Genomic DNA, 12,500 nt, shown 5'->3' on the forward strand with positions numbered 1-12,500 from the left:
CGTAGGGACGGGCGCGCGTGCCACATGCCGCCGAAATATGGGTGTCGGAGAAAACAGAGTGCCGCGCGTAACGAGGGGCGCGCGTGTTACAGAGAGATATGCCCAAACGCATGAAAGTGTACGCAGGTGTCCTAAGGCAGTTTTTTTTTTTTTCCTCATTTTGATGTCGCCCCGGCTGACGTGGTTTTCGTTTTTCCGTGCCGCCCCGGCTGACGCGGTTTTCGTTTTTCCGTGCCGCCCCGGCTGACGCAGTTTTTGCGCCGCCCCGGCTGACGCGGTTTTCGCGCCGCCCCGGCTGACGCGGTTCCGACTTTGCACTTTTTGGCTCACCCCGGCTGGCGGCCCACTCACTCGATCGCCAGGTCTGTTTGCCCCGGTGGTTCCACCGCCAGGCTTAAGCGCGAACTTTTTTTGTTTGTTTTCTTTTGATTAAGCGCAAGCTTTTTTCTTTGTTTTCTTTTGATTAAGCGCGGGCTTTTTTCTTTGTTTTTTTTGCATTCGCCCCGGCAGACGCGGTTTTTGCGCCGCCCCGGCTGACGCGGTTTTTGCCGCCCCGGCTGACGCAGTTCGGACTTAGCACTTTTCGGCTGTGCCTGGCTGGCGGCCCACTCACTCGATCGCCATGTCTGTTTGCCACAGTTTTCCCGGTGGTGCCGCACCCGGGCTCGCCCCGGCTGACGCGGTTTCGTGCCGCCCCGGCAGACGCGGTTTTCGCGCCGCCCCGGCTGACGCGGTTTCGTGCCGCCCCGGCAGACGCGGTTTTTTGCCGCCCCGGCTGACGCAGTTCGGACTTGGCACTTTTTGGCTGAGCCTTGCTGGCGGCCCACTCACTCGATCGCCATGTCTGTTTGCCACAGTTTTCCCGGTGGTGCCGCACCCGGGCTCGCCCCGGCAGACGCGTTTTTTTTTTCTTTCGCCCCGGCTGACGCAGTTTTCGCGCCGCCCCGGCAGACGCGGTTTTCGCGCCGCCCCGGCAGACGCGGTTTTTTGCGCCGCCCCGGCTGACGCAGTTCGGACTTGGCACTTTTTGGCTGAGCCTGGCTGGCGGCCCACTCACTCGATCGCCATGTCTGTTTGCCACAGTTTTCCCGGTGGTGCCGCACCCGGGCTCGCCCCGGCTGACGCAGTTTTCGCGCCGCCCCGGCTGACGCGGTTTCGTGCCGCCCCGGCAGACGCGGTTTTTTGCGCCGCCCCGGCTGACGCGGTTTTTTGCCGCCCCGGCTGACGCAGTTCGGACTTGGCACTTTTCGGCTGTGCCTGGCTGGCGGCCCACTCACTCGATCGCCATGTCTGTTTGCCACAGTTTTCCCGGTGGTGCCGCACCCGGGCTCGCCCCGGCAGACGCGTTTTTTTTTTTCTTTCGCCCCGGCTGACGCAGTTTTCGCGCCGCCCCGGCTGACGCGGTTTCGTGCCGCCCCGGCAGACGCGGTTTTTTGCGCCGCCCCGGCTGACGCGGTTTTTGCCGCCCCGGCTGACGCAGTTCGGACTTAGCACTTTTTGGCTGAGCCTGGCTGGTGGCCCACTCACTCGATCGCCATGTCTGTTAGCCACAGTTTTCCCGGTGGTGCCGCACCCGGGCTCGCCCCGGCTGACGCAGTTTTCGCGCCGCCCCGGCTGACGCGGTTTCGTGCCGCCCCGGCAGACGCGGTTTTCGCGCCGCCCCGGCTGACGCGGTTTTTGCCGCCCCGGCTGACGCAGTTCGGACTTAGCACTTTTCGGCTGTGCCTGGCTGGCGGCCCACTCACTCGATCGCCATGTCTGTTTGCCACAGTTTTCCCGGTGGTGCCGCACCCGGGCTCGCCCCGGCTGACGCAGTTTTCGCGCCGCCCCGGCTGACGCGGTTTCGTGCCGCCCCGGCAGACGCGGTTTTCGCGCCGCCCCGGCTGACGCGGTTTCGTGCCGCCCCGGCAGACGCGGTTTTTTGCCGCCCCAGCTGACGCAGTTCGGACTTAGCACTTTTTGGCTGAGCCTTGCTGGCGGCCCACTCACTCGATCGCCATGTCTGTTTGCCACAGTTTTCCCGGTGGTGCCGCACCCGGGCTCGCCCCGGCAGACGCGTTTTTTTTTTTCTTTCGCCCCGGCTGACGCAGTTTTCGCGCCGCCCCGGCAGACGCGGTTTTCGCGCCGCCCCGGCAGACGCGGTTTTTTGCGCCGCCCCGGCTGACGCGGTTTTTTGCCGCCCCGGCTGACGCAGTTCGGACTTGGCACTTTTTGGCTGAGCCTGGCTGGCGGCCCACTCACTCGATCGCCATGTCTGTTTGCCACAGTTTTCCCGGTGGTGCCGCACCCGGGCTCGCCCCGGCTGACGCAGTTTTCGCGCCGCCCCGGCTGACGCGGTTTCGTGCCGCCCCGGCAGACGCGGTTTTTTGCGCCGCCCCGGCTGACGCGGTTTTTTGCCGCCCCGGCTGACACGGTTCGGACTTTGCACTTTTCGGCTGTGCCTGGATGGCGGCCCACTCACTCGATCGCCATGTCTGTTTGCCACAGTTTTCCCGGTGGTGCCGCACCCGGGCTCGCCCCGGCAGACGCGTTTTTTTTTTTTTTCTTTCGCCCCGGCTGACGCAGTTTTCGCGCCGCCCCGGCTGACGCGGTTTCGTGCCGCCCCGGCAGACGCGGTTTTTTGCGCCGCCCCGGCTGACGTGGTTTTTGCCGCCCCGGCTGACGCAGTTCGGACTTTGCACTTTTTGGCTGAGCCTGGCTGGCGGCCCACTCACTCGATCGCCATGTCTGTTTGCCACAGTTTTCCCGGTGGTGCCGCACCCGGGCTCGCCCCGGCAGACGCGTTTTTTTTTTTCCTTCGCCCCGGCAGACGTGGTTCCCCCCCCCCCCCCCTCCGTCTTTCTTTTTGTTTTTTTTTTTCGCCGCGGCTGAAGTGGATTTTTCGGTGCCTCGACGCCCCGGTAGTCGCGGTTTTTCCGTTTCCGCACGGCCCCGGCTGACGCTGCTCGGTCACAGTCGCCTTTTGTGGTGATTGCAGACTTCTTGAGCGCGGGTGTTTTTTTTTTTTGTTGTTGTTGTTGTTTTATTACGCATTCGCTCCAGCAGACGCTGTTTAGACTTTTTGTTTCCTCTTTTATCCTGCGACGAGGTGACGAGGTTTATTCGGTGCCCCGCCGCCCCGGCTGAAGTGATTTTTCCTGTCCCGTGCCGCCCCGGCTGACGCGGTTGGGACTTCGCGTTTGTTCGGCCGCCACGGGTTTTGGCGCACTCGCTCGGTTGCTTGTTGTTGCCACTTGTTGCGAACCCAGGTTTCTTGAGCGAGCGCGGGCGTTTTTTCTTCCTTTCTTTCTTTGTTCTATGTGTTAGCGAATCGGCCTTTAATATCACACGAGGACTCACAACCAACAATTTTCAGTTTGAAGTGTAAAAAATCTGCAGGTGTTGACGTAACTGACTTGCCCCGTACCCTTGAGTACATCCATGAAGTTCTCGTAGTACTACTAAATCGCATTATTCCAAGTGGAGAAATTCCCATAAACTTGCAAACCTCTACACGAAAATCGGTGCGCGTGATAAAGTTGAAAATTATCGTCCGATATCAAATGTGCCTTCTATAACACAAATTCTAGGAAAAAAAAAAAAAAACACTTGTTCGCCGTTTTCTGCGCCGTGACTGGCAGCACTCCGGCGAAGCGAAACGGGGTCGATTCGAGCACGATATCGGCGTCTTTCGACGTGCTCGCCGGCGACCGTCGCACGAGTACGTCGCACGAGCGCGTCTGCCGGGGCGCCGTTTGCGAAGCCGACGCAAAAGTGGGAACCGCCGCTCGGATGATCGCCGCTTTCGGCAGAGTGAGTGTTGGCACTCCGGGGAAGCGAAACAGCGTGAATGCGCCCACGAAATCGGCGTATTTTGAAGTGCCCGCCGGCGACCGTCGCACGAGTACGGTAAACCGCGTCAGCCGGGGCGTAGTTCGGGACGCCGACGAAAAAGTGGGAAGCGCAACTCGGATCTTCGCCGTTTTTGCAGGAGTGAGTGGCGGCCCTCCTGCGAGACCAAGAAGCATCGATTCGTGCACGAATTCGGCGCCTTTCGACGTGATCGCCGGCGACCGTCGCTCGAGTAGGGCAAACCGCGTCTGCCGGGGCGGGCTTCGGGACGCCGATGCGAAAGTGGGAAACGCTGCTCGGATGTTCGCCGTTTTTGGCCGAGTGAGTGCTGGCACTCGGGCGAAGCCAAACGGGGCCGATTACGGCACGATATCGGCGTCTTTCGACGTGCCCGCCGGCGACCGTCGCACGAGTACGGTAAACCGCGTCAGCCCGGGCGGAGTTCGGGACGCCGATGCGAAAGTGGAGAACGCCGCTCGGATCTTCGCCGTTTTTGGAGGAGTGAGTGGCGGCACTCCGGAGAAGCCAAGGAGCGCCAATTAGCGCACGATATCGGCGTCTTTCGACGCGCTCGCCGGCGACCGTCGCACGAGTAGGGCAAACCGCGTCTGCCGGGGCGGGGTTTACGACGCCGACGCAAAAGTGGGAACCGCCGCTCGGATGTTGGCCGTTTTTGGCAGAGTGAGTGCTGGCACTCCGGCGACGCGAAAGAGCGCGAATGCGCCCACGAAAGTGGCGTATTTGGACGTGCGTGACGGCGACCGCTGCAGGAGTACGAAAAACCACGTCAGCCGGGGCGAGCGACACACGGCGGTCTGGGTGCTTATCGCTGCTATTATAGGGGCACCCCGGCAGACGCAGAAAAAAAAAAAAATTTTCGACCTTCTTTTTTGCTGGTCGAGCTCGGGTAACCCAGGTCGCAATGGGAGCCGCGCACGAAAGCGGCGTCGCGAGACGCGTTCGCGGTCGCTAGTCGCACGAGCTCGGCAACCGCGTCAGCCGGCGCGGAGTTCGGGATGCCGACGGCTAAGTGGGTACCGCTGCTCGGATGTTCGCCGTTTTTGGCCGAGTGAGTGCTGGCACTCCGGTGAAGCCAAGGAGCGCCAATTCGTGCACGATATCGGCGTCTTTCGACGTGCCCGCCGGCCACCGCCGCACGAGTACGGCAAACCGCGTCTGCCGGGGCGGGGTTCGCGACGCGTACGCAATAGTGGGAACCGTCGCTCGGATGTTCGTCGTCTTTGGCCGAGCGAGTGCTGGCACTCCGGCGAAGCGAAACGGGGCCGATTCGGGCACGATATCGGCGTATTTCGACGTGCTCGCCGGCGACCGTCGCACGAGTACGGCAAAGCGCGTCTGCCGGGGCGAGGTTTGCGACGCCGACGAAAAAGTGGGAAGCGCCGCTCGGATCTTCGCCGTTTTTGCAGGAGTGAGTGGCGGCCCTCCTGCGAGACCAAGAAGCATCGACTCGCGCACGATATCGGTGTCTTTCGACGTGCCCGCCGGCCACCGCCGCACGAGTACGGCAAACCGCGTATGCCGGGGCGGGGTTGGCGACGCCGACGCAAAAGTGGGAACCGCCACTAGGATGTTCGCCGTTTTTGGCAGAGTGAGTGCTGGCACTCCGGCGAAGCGAAAGAGCGCGAATGCGCCCACGAAAGTGGCGTGTTTGGACGTGCTTGACGACGACCACCGCAGGAAAACGAAAAACCACGTCAGCCGGGGCGAGCGACCCATGGCGGTCTGGGTGCTTATCGCTGCTATTATAGGGGCACCCCGGCAGACGCAAAAAAAAAAAAAAAAATTTTTTTCGACATTCTTTTTTGCTCGTCGACCTCGGGTGACCCAGGTCGCAGTGGGAGCCGCGCACGAAAGCGGCGTCGCGAGACGGCTTCGCGGTCGCTAGTCGCACGAGCTCGGCAACCGCGTCTGCCGGGGCGGAGTTCGGGACGCCGACGGCTAAGTGGGAACCGCCGCTCGGATGTTCGCCGTTTGTGGCCGAGTGAGTGCTGGCACTCCGGCGAAGCCAAACGGGGCCGATTCCGGCACGATATCGGCGTCTTTCTACGTGCTCGCCGGCGACCGTCGCACGAGTACGGCAAAGTGCGTCTGCCGGGGCGGGGTTTGCGACGCGTACGCAATAGTGAGAACCGTCGCTCGGATGTTCGTCGTCTTTCGCCGAGCCAGTGCTGGCAATCCGGCGAAGCCGAACGGAGCCGATTCGGGCACGATATCGGCGTCTTTCCACGTGCTCGCCGGCGACCGTCGCACGAGTACGGTAAACCGCGTCAGCCGGGGCGGAGTTCGGGACGCCGATGCGAAAGTGGGAAGCGCCGCTCGGATCTTCGCCGTTTTTGGAGGAGTCAGTGGCGGCACTCCGGTGAAGCCAAGGTGCGCCAATTCGCGCACGATATCGGCGTCTTTCGACGTGCCCGCCGGCCACCGTCGCACGAGTACGGCAAACCTCGTCTGCCGGGGCGGGGTTTGCGACGCCGACGCAAAAGTGGGAACCGCCGCTCGGATGTTCGCCGTTTTTGGCAGAGTGAGTGCTGGCACTCCGGCGAAGCGAAAGAGCGCGAATGCGCCCACGAAAGTGGCGTGTTTGGACGTGCTTGACGACGACCACCGCAGGAAAACGAAAAACCACGTCAGCCGGGGCGAGCGACCCATGGCGGTCTGGGTGCTTATCGCTGCTATTATAGGGGCACCCCGGCAGACGCAAAAAAAAAAAAAAATTTTTTTCGACATTCTTTTTTGCTCGTCGACCTCGGGTGACCCAGGTCGCAGTGGGAGCCGCGCACGAAAGCGGCGTCGCGAGACGGCTTCGCGGTCGCTAGTCGCACGAGCTCGGCAACCGCGTCTGCCGGGGCGGAGTTCGGGACGCCGACGGCTAAGTGGGAACCGCCGCTCGGATGTTCGCCGTTTGTGGCCGAGTGAGTGCTGGCACTCCGGCGAAGCCAAACGGGGCCGATTCCGGCACGATATCGGCGTCTTTCTACGTGCTCGCCGGCGACCGTCGCACGAGTACGGCAAAGTGCGTCTGCCGGGGCGGGGTTTGCGACGCGTACGCAATAGTGAGAACCGTCGCTCGGATGTTCGTCGTCTTTCGCCGAGCCAGTGCTGGCACTCCGGCGAAGCCGAACGGAGCCGATTCGGGCACGATATCGGCGTCTTTCCACGTGCTCGCCGGCGACCGTCGCACGAGTACGGTAAACCGCGTCAGCCGGGGCGGAGTTCGGGACGCCGATGCGAAAGTGGGAAGCGCCGCTCGGATCTTCGCCGTTTTTGGAGGAGTCAGTGGCGGCACTCCGGTGAAGCCAAGGTGCGCCAATTCGCGCACGATATCGGCGTCTTTCGACGTGCCCGCCGGCCACCGTCGCACGAGTACGGCAAACCTCGTCTGCCGGGGCGGGGTTTGCGACGCCGACGCAAAAGTGGGAACCGCCGCTCGGATGTTCGCCGTTTTTGGCAGAGTGAGTGCTGGCACTCCGGCGAAGCGAAAGAGCGTGAATGCGCCCACGAAAGTAGCGTATTTGGACGTGCTTGACGGCGACCGCCGCAGGAGTACGAAAAACCACGTCAGCCGGGGCGAGCGACCCACGGCGGTCTGGGTGCTTATCGCTGCTATTATAGGGGCACCCCGGCAGACGCAGAAAGAAAAAAAAAAATGGGGACATGGCGTGCGTCACCGTGCGGCTTCGCAGCGTTGCCGAAGTCGCCGAGCCCTTCGACTGAGCCGAACGGCGGACAGGGAACGTTGGTCGGCCGTTCTAACCTGTCGGTGCCACGCCGAGACGTCGTTAAGGAAAACCGCGTCGTGGGCCTCTACGACGCCGTCGAGTCGTTGTACGTTTGGTGTCCAGCGTGTCGGCGGCGAGTAGCGGACACGTCGTTCACGACTTCGGTCTTTCGCAGTCGACGCGAACTTGCGGAGAGTCGTGGTGCCTCACGTTTTCGGCAGAAACCGCGGCGGAATTTTCCCGTGCGTGCGCGCACGACCTCGGTGCTGTGCCGTCAGCGTAGTGTTGCACAAACTCGTGGCCTACCCAAGGTGCGGTACGTTTGCGGCCGTATCCTCGGTGGGAATTTCGTGAGTAGGGTCGCAAATTCTACGACCTCGGCGGGTTTGAGAGCGACGTAGACTTGTGGCACGCTCAACATGCCACACGTTTCGGGGCACACCCGCGGTGAAATTTTCTCGAGTACGCTCGTATTAGGGCCCAAGGAGGTCTGGGTACTTATCGCTGCTATTATGTGGGGGTTCTCGTGAGCGGCGTACGCGAAAGCGACCGGGTGTCTGATATGCGGCGGGCTTCGGCCTCGTCAAGCGTGTCCTCGGGTCTGCTCCAGGGGAATCCACGGCAGTCGTCTGCAGCCTCATCCGCTTGATGCGTTAGGGGCTGGTTGTCGGACGGTGCCGTTTTACCACGATATCGAGGTGTGTTCCGTGTCGTCCTCGGGCGATTCAGATGCGAAAGCGCCGAAGACGCGGGCGTGACCCGTCGTCTGGCGGCTTTGCAGTCTCGGCTCCGTTGCTAGTTCCGGCCGGTCCACCGACAGTGCAGCGGGCTTGGGCAACCCGCACGGCGCGACCGAGTCGATGCAACGAAAAAGAGCGAGCATGAACGTGCTTCTTGCCGCACGGCTCCCACTCGTCTTTCGGGAAGGTTGTGCCGTAGCGAGCTCGAACGCCGTCATCTCGGAGTGCAAAATAAGCGTGTTGGGGCGCCTGAAGGTGGCCTCCGCCGCACACAGACTGCGTCCGGCCCGCCGAGGGCGAGGACGGACGCGCAGTCGAACGATTACCTGGTTGATCCTGCCAGTAATCATATGCTTGTCTCAAAGATTAAGCCATGCATGTCTAAGTACATGCCGAAATAAGGCGAAACCGCGAATGGCTCATTAAATCAGTTATGGTTCCTTAGATCGTTTCTTCCTACTTGGATAACTGTGGCAATTCTAGAGCTAATACATGCAGTGAGCCTGGAGCCCTTTGGGTAACGGGTGCTTTTATTAGACCAAGATCGATCGGGTTTCGGCCCGTATTGTGTGGTGACTCTGGATAACTTTGTGCTGATCGCATGGCCACGAGCCGGCGACGTTTCTTTCAAGTGTCTGCCTTATCAACTTTCGATGGTAGGTTACTTGCTTACCATGGTTGTTACGGGTAACGGAGAATCAGGGTTCGATTCCGGAGAGGGAGCCTGAGAAACGGCTACCACATCCAAGGAAGGCAGCAGGCGCGCAAATTACCCACTCCCGGCACGGGGAGGTAGTGACGAAAAATAACAATACGGGACTCTTTTGAGGCCCCGTAATTGAAATGAGTACACTCTAAATCCTTTAACGAGGATCAATTGGAGGGCAAGTCTGGTGCCAGCAGCCGCGGTAATTCCAGCTCCAATAGCGTATACTAAAGCTGCTGCGGTTAAAAAGCTCGTAGTTGGATCTCAGTTCCAGACGAGTAGTGCATCTACCCGATGCGACGGCTCGGACTGAACATCATGCCGGTTCTTTCTTGGTGCACTTCATTGTGTGCCTCGAGATGGCCGGTGCTTTTACTTTGAAAAAATTAGAGTGCTCAACGCAGGCGAGTCGCCTGAATAAACTTGCATGGAATAATAGAACAAGACCTCGTTTCTGTTCTGTTGGTTTTTGGAATACGAGGTAATGATTAAGAGGGACGGACGGGGGCATTCGTATTGCGGCGCTAGAGGTGAAATTCTTGGACCGTCGCAAGACGAACTACTGCGAAAGCATTTGCCAAGAATGTTTTCATTGATCAAGAACGAAAGTCAGAGGTTCGAAGGCGATCAGATACCGCCCTAGTTCTGACCATAAACGATGCCAACCAGCGATCCGCCTGAGTTACTCAAATGACTCGGCGGGCAGCTTCCGGGAAACCAAAGTATTTGGGTTCCGGGGGAAGTATGGTTGCAAAGCTGAAACTTAAAGGAATTGACGGAAGGGCACCACCAGGAGTGGAGCCTGCGGCTTAATTTGACTCAACACGGGAAAACTTACCCGGCCCGGACACTGGGAGGATTGACAGATTGAGAGCTCTTTCTTGATTCGGTGGATGGTGGTGCATGGCCGTTCTTAGTTGGTGGAGCGATTTGTCTGGTTAATTCCGATAACGAACGAGACTCTAGCCTATTAAATAGGTGCGGGGTTCCCAGCACCTTACAACCTTCTTAGAGGGACAAGCGGCTCCTAGCCGCACGAAACAGAGCAATAACAGGTCTGTGATGCCCTTAGATGTCCGGGGCCGCACGCGCGCTACACTGAAGGAAGCAGCGTGTCTTTATCCCTGTCTGAAAAGACTGGGTAACCCGTGGAACTTCTTTCGTGATTGGGATAGGGGCTTGCAATTGTTCCCCTTGAACGAGGAATTCCCAGTAAGCGCGAGTCATAAGCTCGCGTTGATTACGTCCCTGCCCTTTGTACACACCGCCCGTCGCTACTACCGATTGAATGATTTAGTGAGGTCTTCGGACCGATGTCCGGCGCGGCCTTTCGGTTGCGCCAGTCTGTTGGAAAGATGACCAAACTTGATCATTTAGAGGAAGTAAAAGTCGTAACAAGGTTTCCGTAGGTGAACCTGCGGAAGGATCATTAACGGATTGTGAAGGGTGAGCGCCTCAGCTGCGTCTGCGCCCGACACTTTCTGCCGCTGACCCCGTTTGGACGCGGGGTCGGCTTTTCCCCACGGGGCTGCCTGAATGTGGAGCGGCACCCCGTGACAAATTGTTGCGCCCAGCGGACGCCAACACCGCGACCTTGGACGGTCGGCCAGGTGGCGGACGCGGGTACAAACGGCGCAACGCACTCATAGGTCGGCTTTCGACCCGCCACTGCACCGTGGCTCGAAGCGCTCGAAATGCGCGACCCGACCGCTGCGGGACCGCCTAGTACTGTAAACAGGAGCGGCGGAGCGCGAACGGCGAGTCGTGGTTACGTCGGTAGAAGGCGAGGCTGCGCGTTCCCGAAACGCCAGCCGAGTGCCCTCCCGACCGTTCGAGCGTGCAAGAACGAGACCCGACAATCGCGCGGCGACTGCCAAGTACGAGAGGAACGGCACAAGCGTCGGCGGTCGGTCAAGGAACTGGCGATGTGACGGGTCCGCTGTGCACCAGTGCATACCGTCCCGCCGTCCGCGGCAAGCGCCTCCGCGTCCTCGGGTGACGGAGGCTGCCGGTCGGTTCTTGCAGGCGAGGGATCTCGCTGGCACCGGTTCGCGTTGACGCGCGGCCGGTCATGGCACGGCGATGCGACGGCCGAGGTGCGCAGTACTCGATGGAGGAACCGCACGCTCCGATGACCGTCCCGCCCTCCGCGGCGTATGCGTACCGACCGTAATGGTTGCAGCAGCGCCGGCCGGCTTTTGAATTCGCCACACGAAACACGGTGCGAGATCGCGGTTAGGGGAGCGTCGACGTTGCCAGGCGTTTTGCTTGCTGCCGAGGGAAAGGCGGCACGGCCACGTCGCGCTCGTCGCGATTAGCGGGTCTGCGCGCTTTGGGAAGGTGCCGCAACGACTTGCCGAAAGAGGAAGCACGGAAGAACGAGGGACTTGGACGTCCCGACAATTGAACGCACTTGCGGCCAGGCCCTTGCTGGCTTCGTTCTTCCGCCTCGAGTAGGCTCGTACGCGGCTCCGGCGCCGAAAGTGGTCCTTGGCACCGACTTCGGTGGACGTGGGAAGTGCCGCGCAAGTACGGCGCGCCTGGCTCCACCTGTTGGCTAAAGTAGGCAGCCGGATCGGCATTTTGGTGTGCGGTGGCAAACCGTGGATGCGAAAAAAGCTTGTGCGATTTCGTGGAACAAAAAGCGGGGGTCCCCCTTTTTATGCGGAGGAGACCGACCCGCCCGCCGTGGTGAACCGCGACGCCACGGTAAAAACGGGAGAGGCTTGTCGATGGGACCGTGCATCCCGCGCTCCACGGAGGCCGGGAGGCGGCCGCCCGAGGAAATGTGTAGCCGTCGAGGCCCGCATCTGCGTGCACTCTTATCCAAATGGGTGTACCGCAGGCATTTTCTGGTTAGGCGGGCCAATGAGAGCGAGCACACAACGATACCTACGGGTCCGGCTTGGAGAACCGGCTTCGACGCCTCCCGAGTATTTATAGAGGGGTGGACCACGAAAGCACTCGCAAGTAGCGGAAGCGAAACGCCGTCCGAAACACACCGTTTGCTCGATTTGCGGCAGCCGAAAAAGGCGCGGCAGAGTTTTGGAGTCCAAGCGTGCGCTGAAAAGCGCCCTTCTTGGCCACTGTTTGGCCGAGTGCCAGAAACGTTTGGTTTTGACTGTACGGAATTGAACAAACACTTTTTCACGACTCTAAGCGGTGGATCACTCGGTTCTCGGGTCGATGAAGAACGCAGCCAGCTGCGAGACTTGGTGTGAATTGCAGGACACACTGAGCACTGATTCTTTGAACGCACATTGCGGCCTTGGGTCTTCCCTTGGCTTCGTCTGTCTGAGGGTCGGATCACATATCAAGAGAGCCTTCGGCGCACAAGGGAACGTGAGCCGTCGACTCGTTTTGACCGCGTCGGCAACACGGACAGCACGCTGAACACCTCACAGCGAGCGCCAACAGCGGCCACTCAAGGGCGAGACGGTGGCGACCGTCGTGCCAGAGCCCAACCGAAACGGGGGCGACCGA

General features: G+C 60.6%; 2 non-coding genes across 2 annotated transcripts; both read left to right on the forward strand.

The window, feature by feature from the left end:
• The first annotated feature begins 8,634 nt into the window (after positions 1-8,634).
• Positions 8,635-10,449, forward strand: LOC142795145 (small subunit ribosomal RNA). The gene has a single exon (XR_012892798.1). It is a non-coding gene; the product is annotated as a small subunit ribosomal RNA (ribosomal RNA).
• A 1,719-nt stretch (positions 10,450-12,168) lies between these two features.
• Positions 12,169-12,321, forward strand: LOC142795144 (5.8S ribosomal RNA). The gene has a single exon (XR_012892797.1). It is a non-coding gene; the product is annotated as a 5.8S ribosomal RNA (ribosomal RNA).
• The last annotated feature ends 179 nt before the right edge of the window (positions 12,322-12,500 follow it).

This window comes from Rhipicephalus microplus, unplaced genomic scaffold (genome assembly GCF_043290135.1).
Source record: "Rhipicephalus microplus isolate Deutch F79 unplaced genomic scaffold, USDA_Rmic scaffold_563, whole genome shotgun sequence".
NCBI lineage: Eukaryota > Metazoa > Arthropoda > Arachnida > Ixodida > Ixodidae > Rhipicephalus > Rhipicephalus microplus.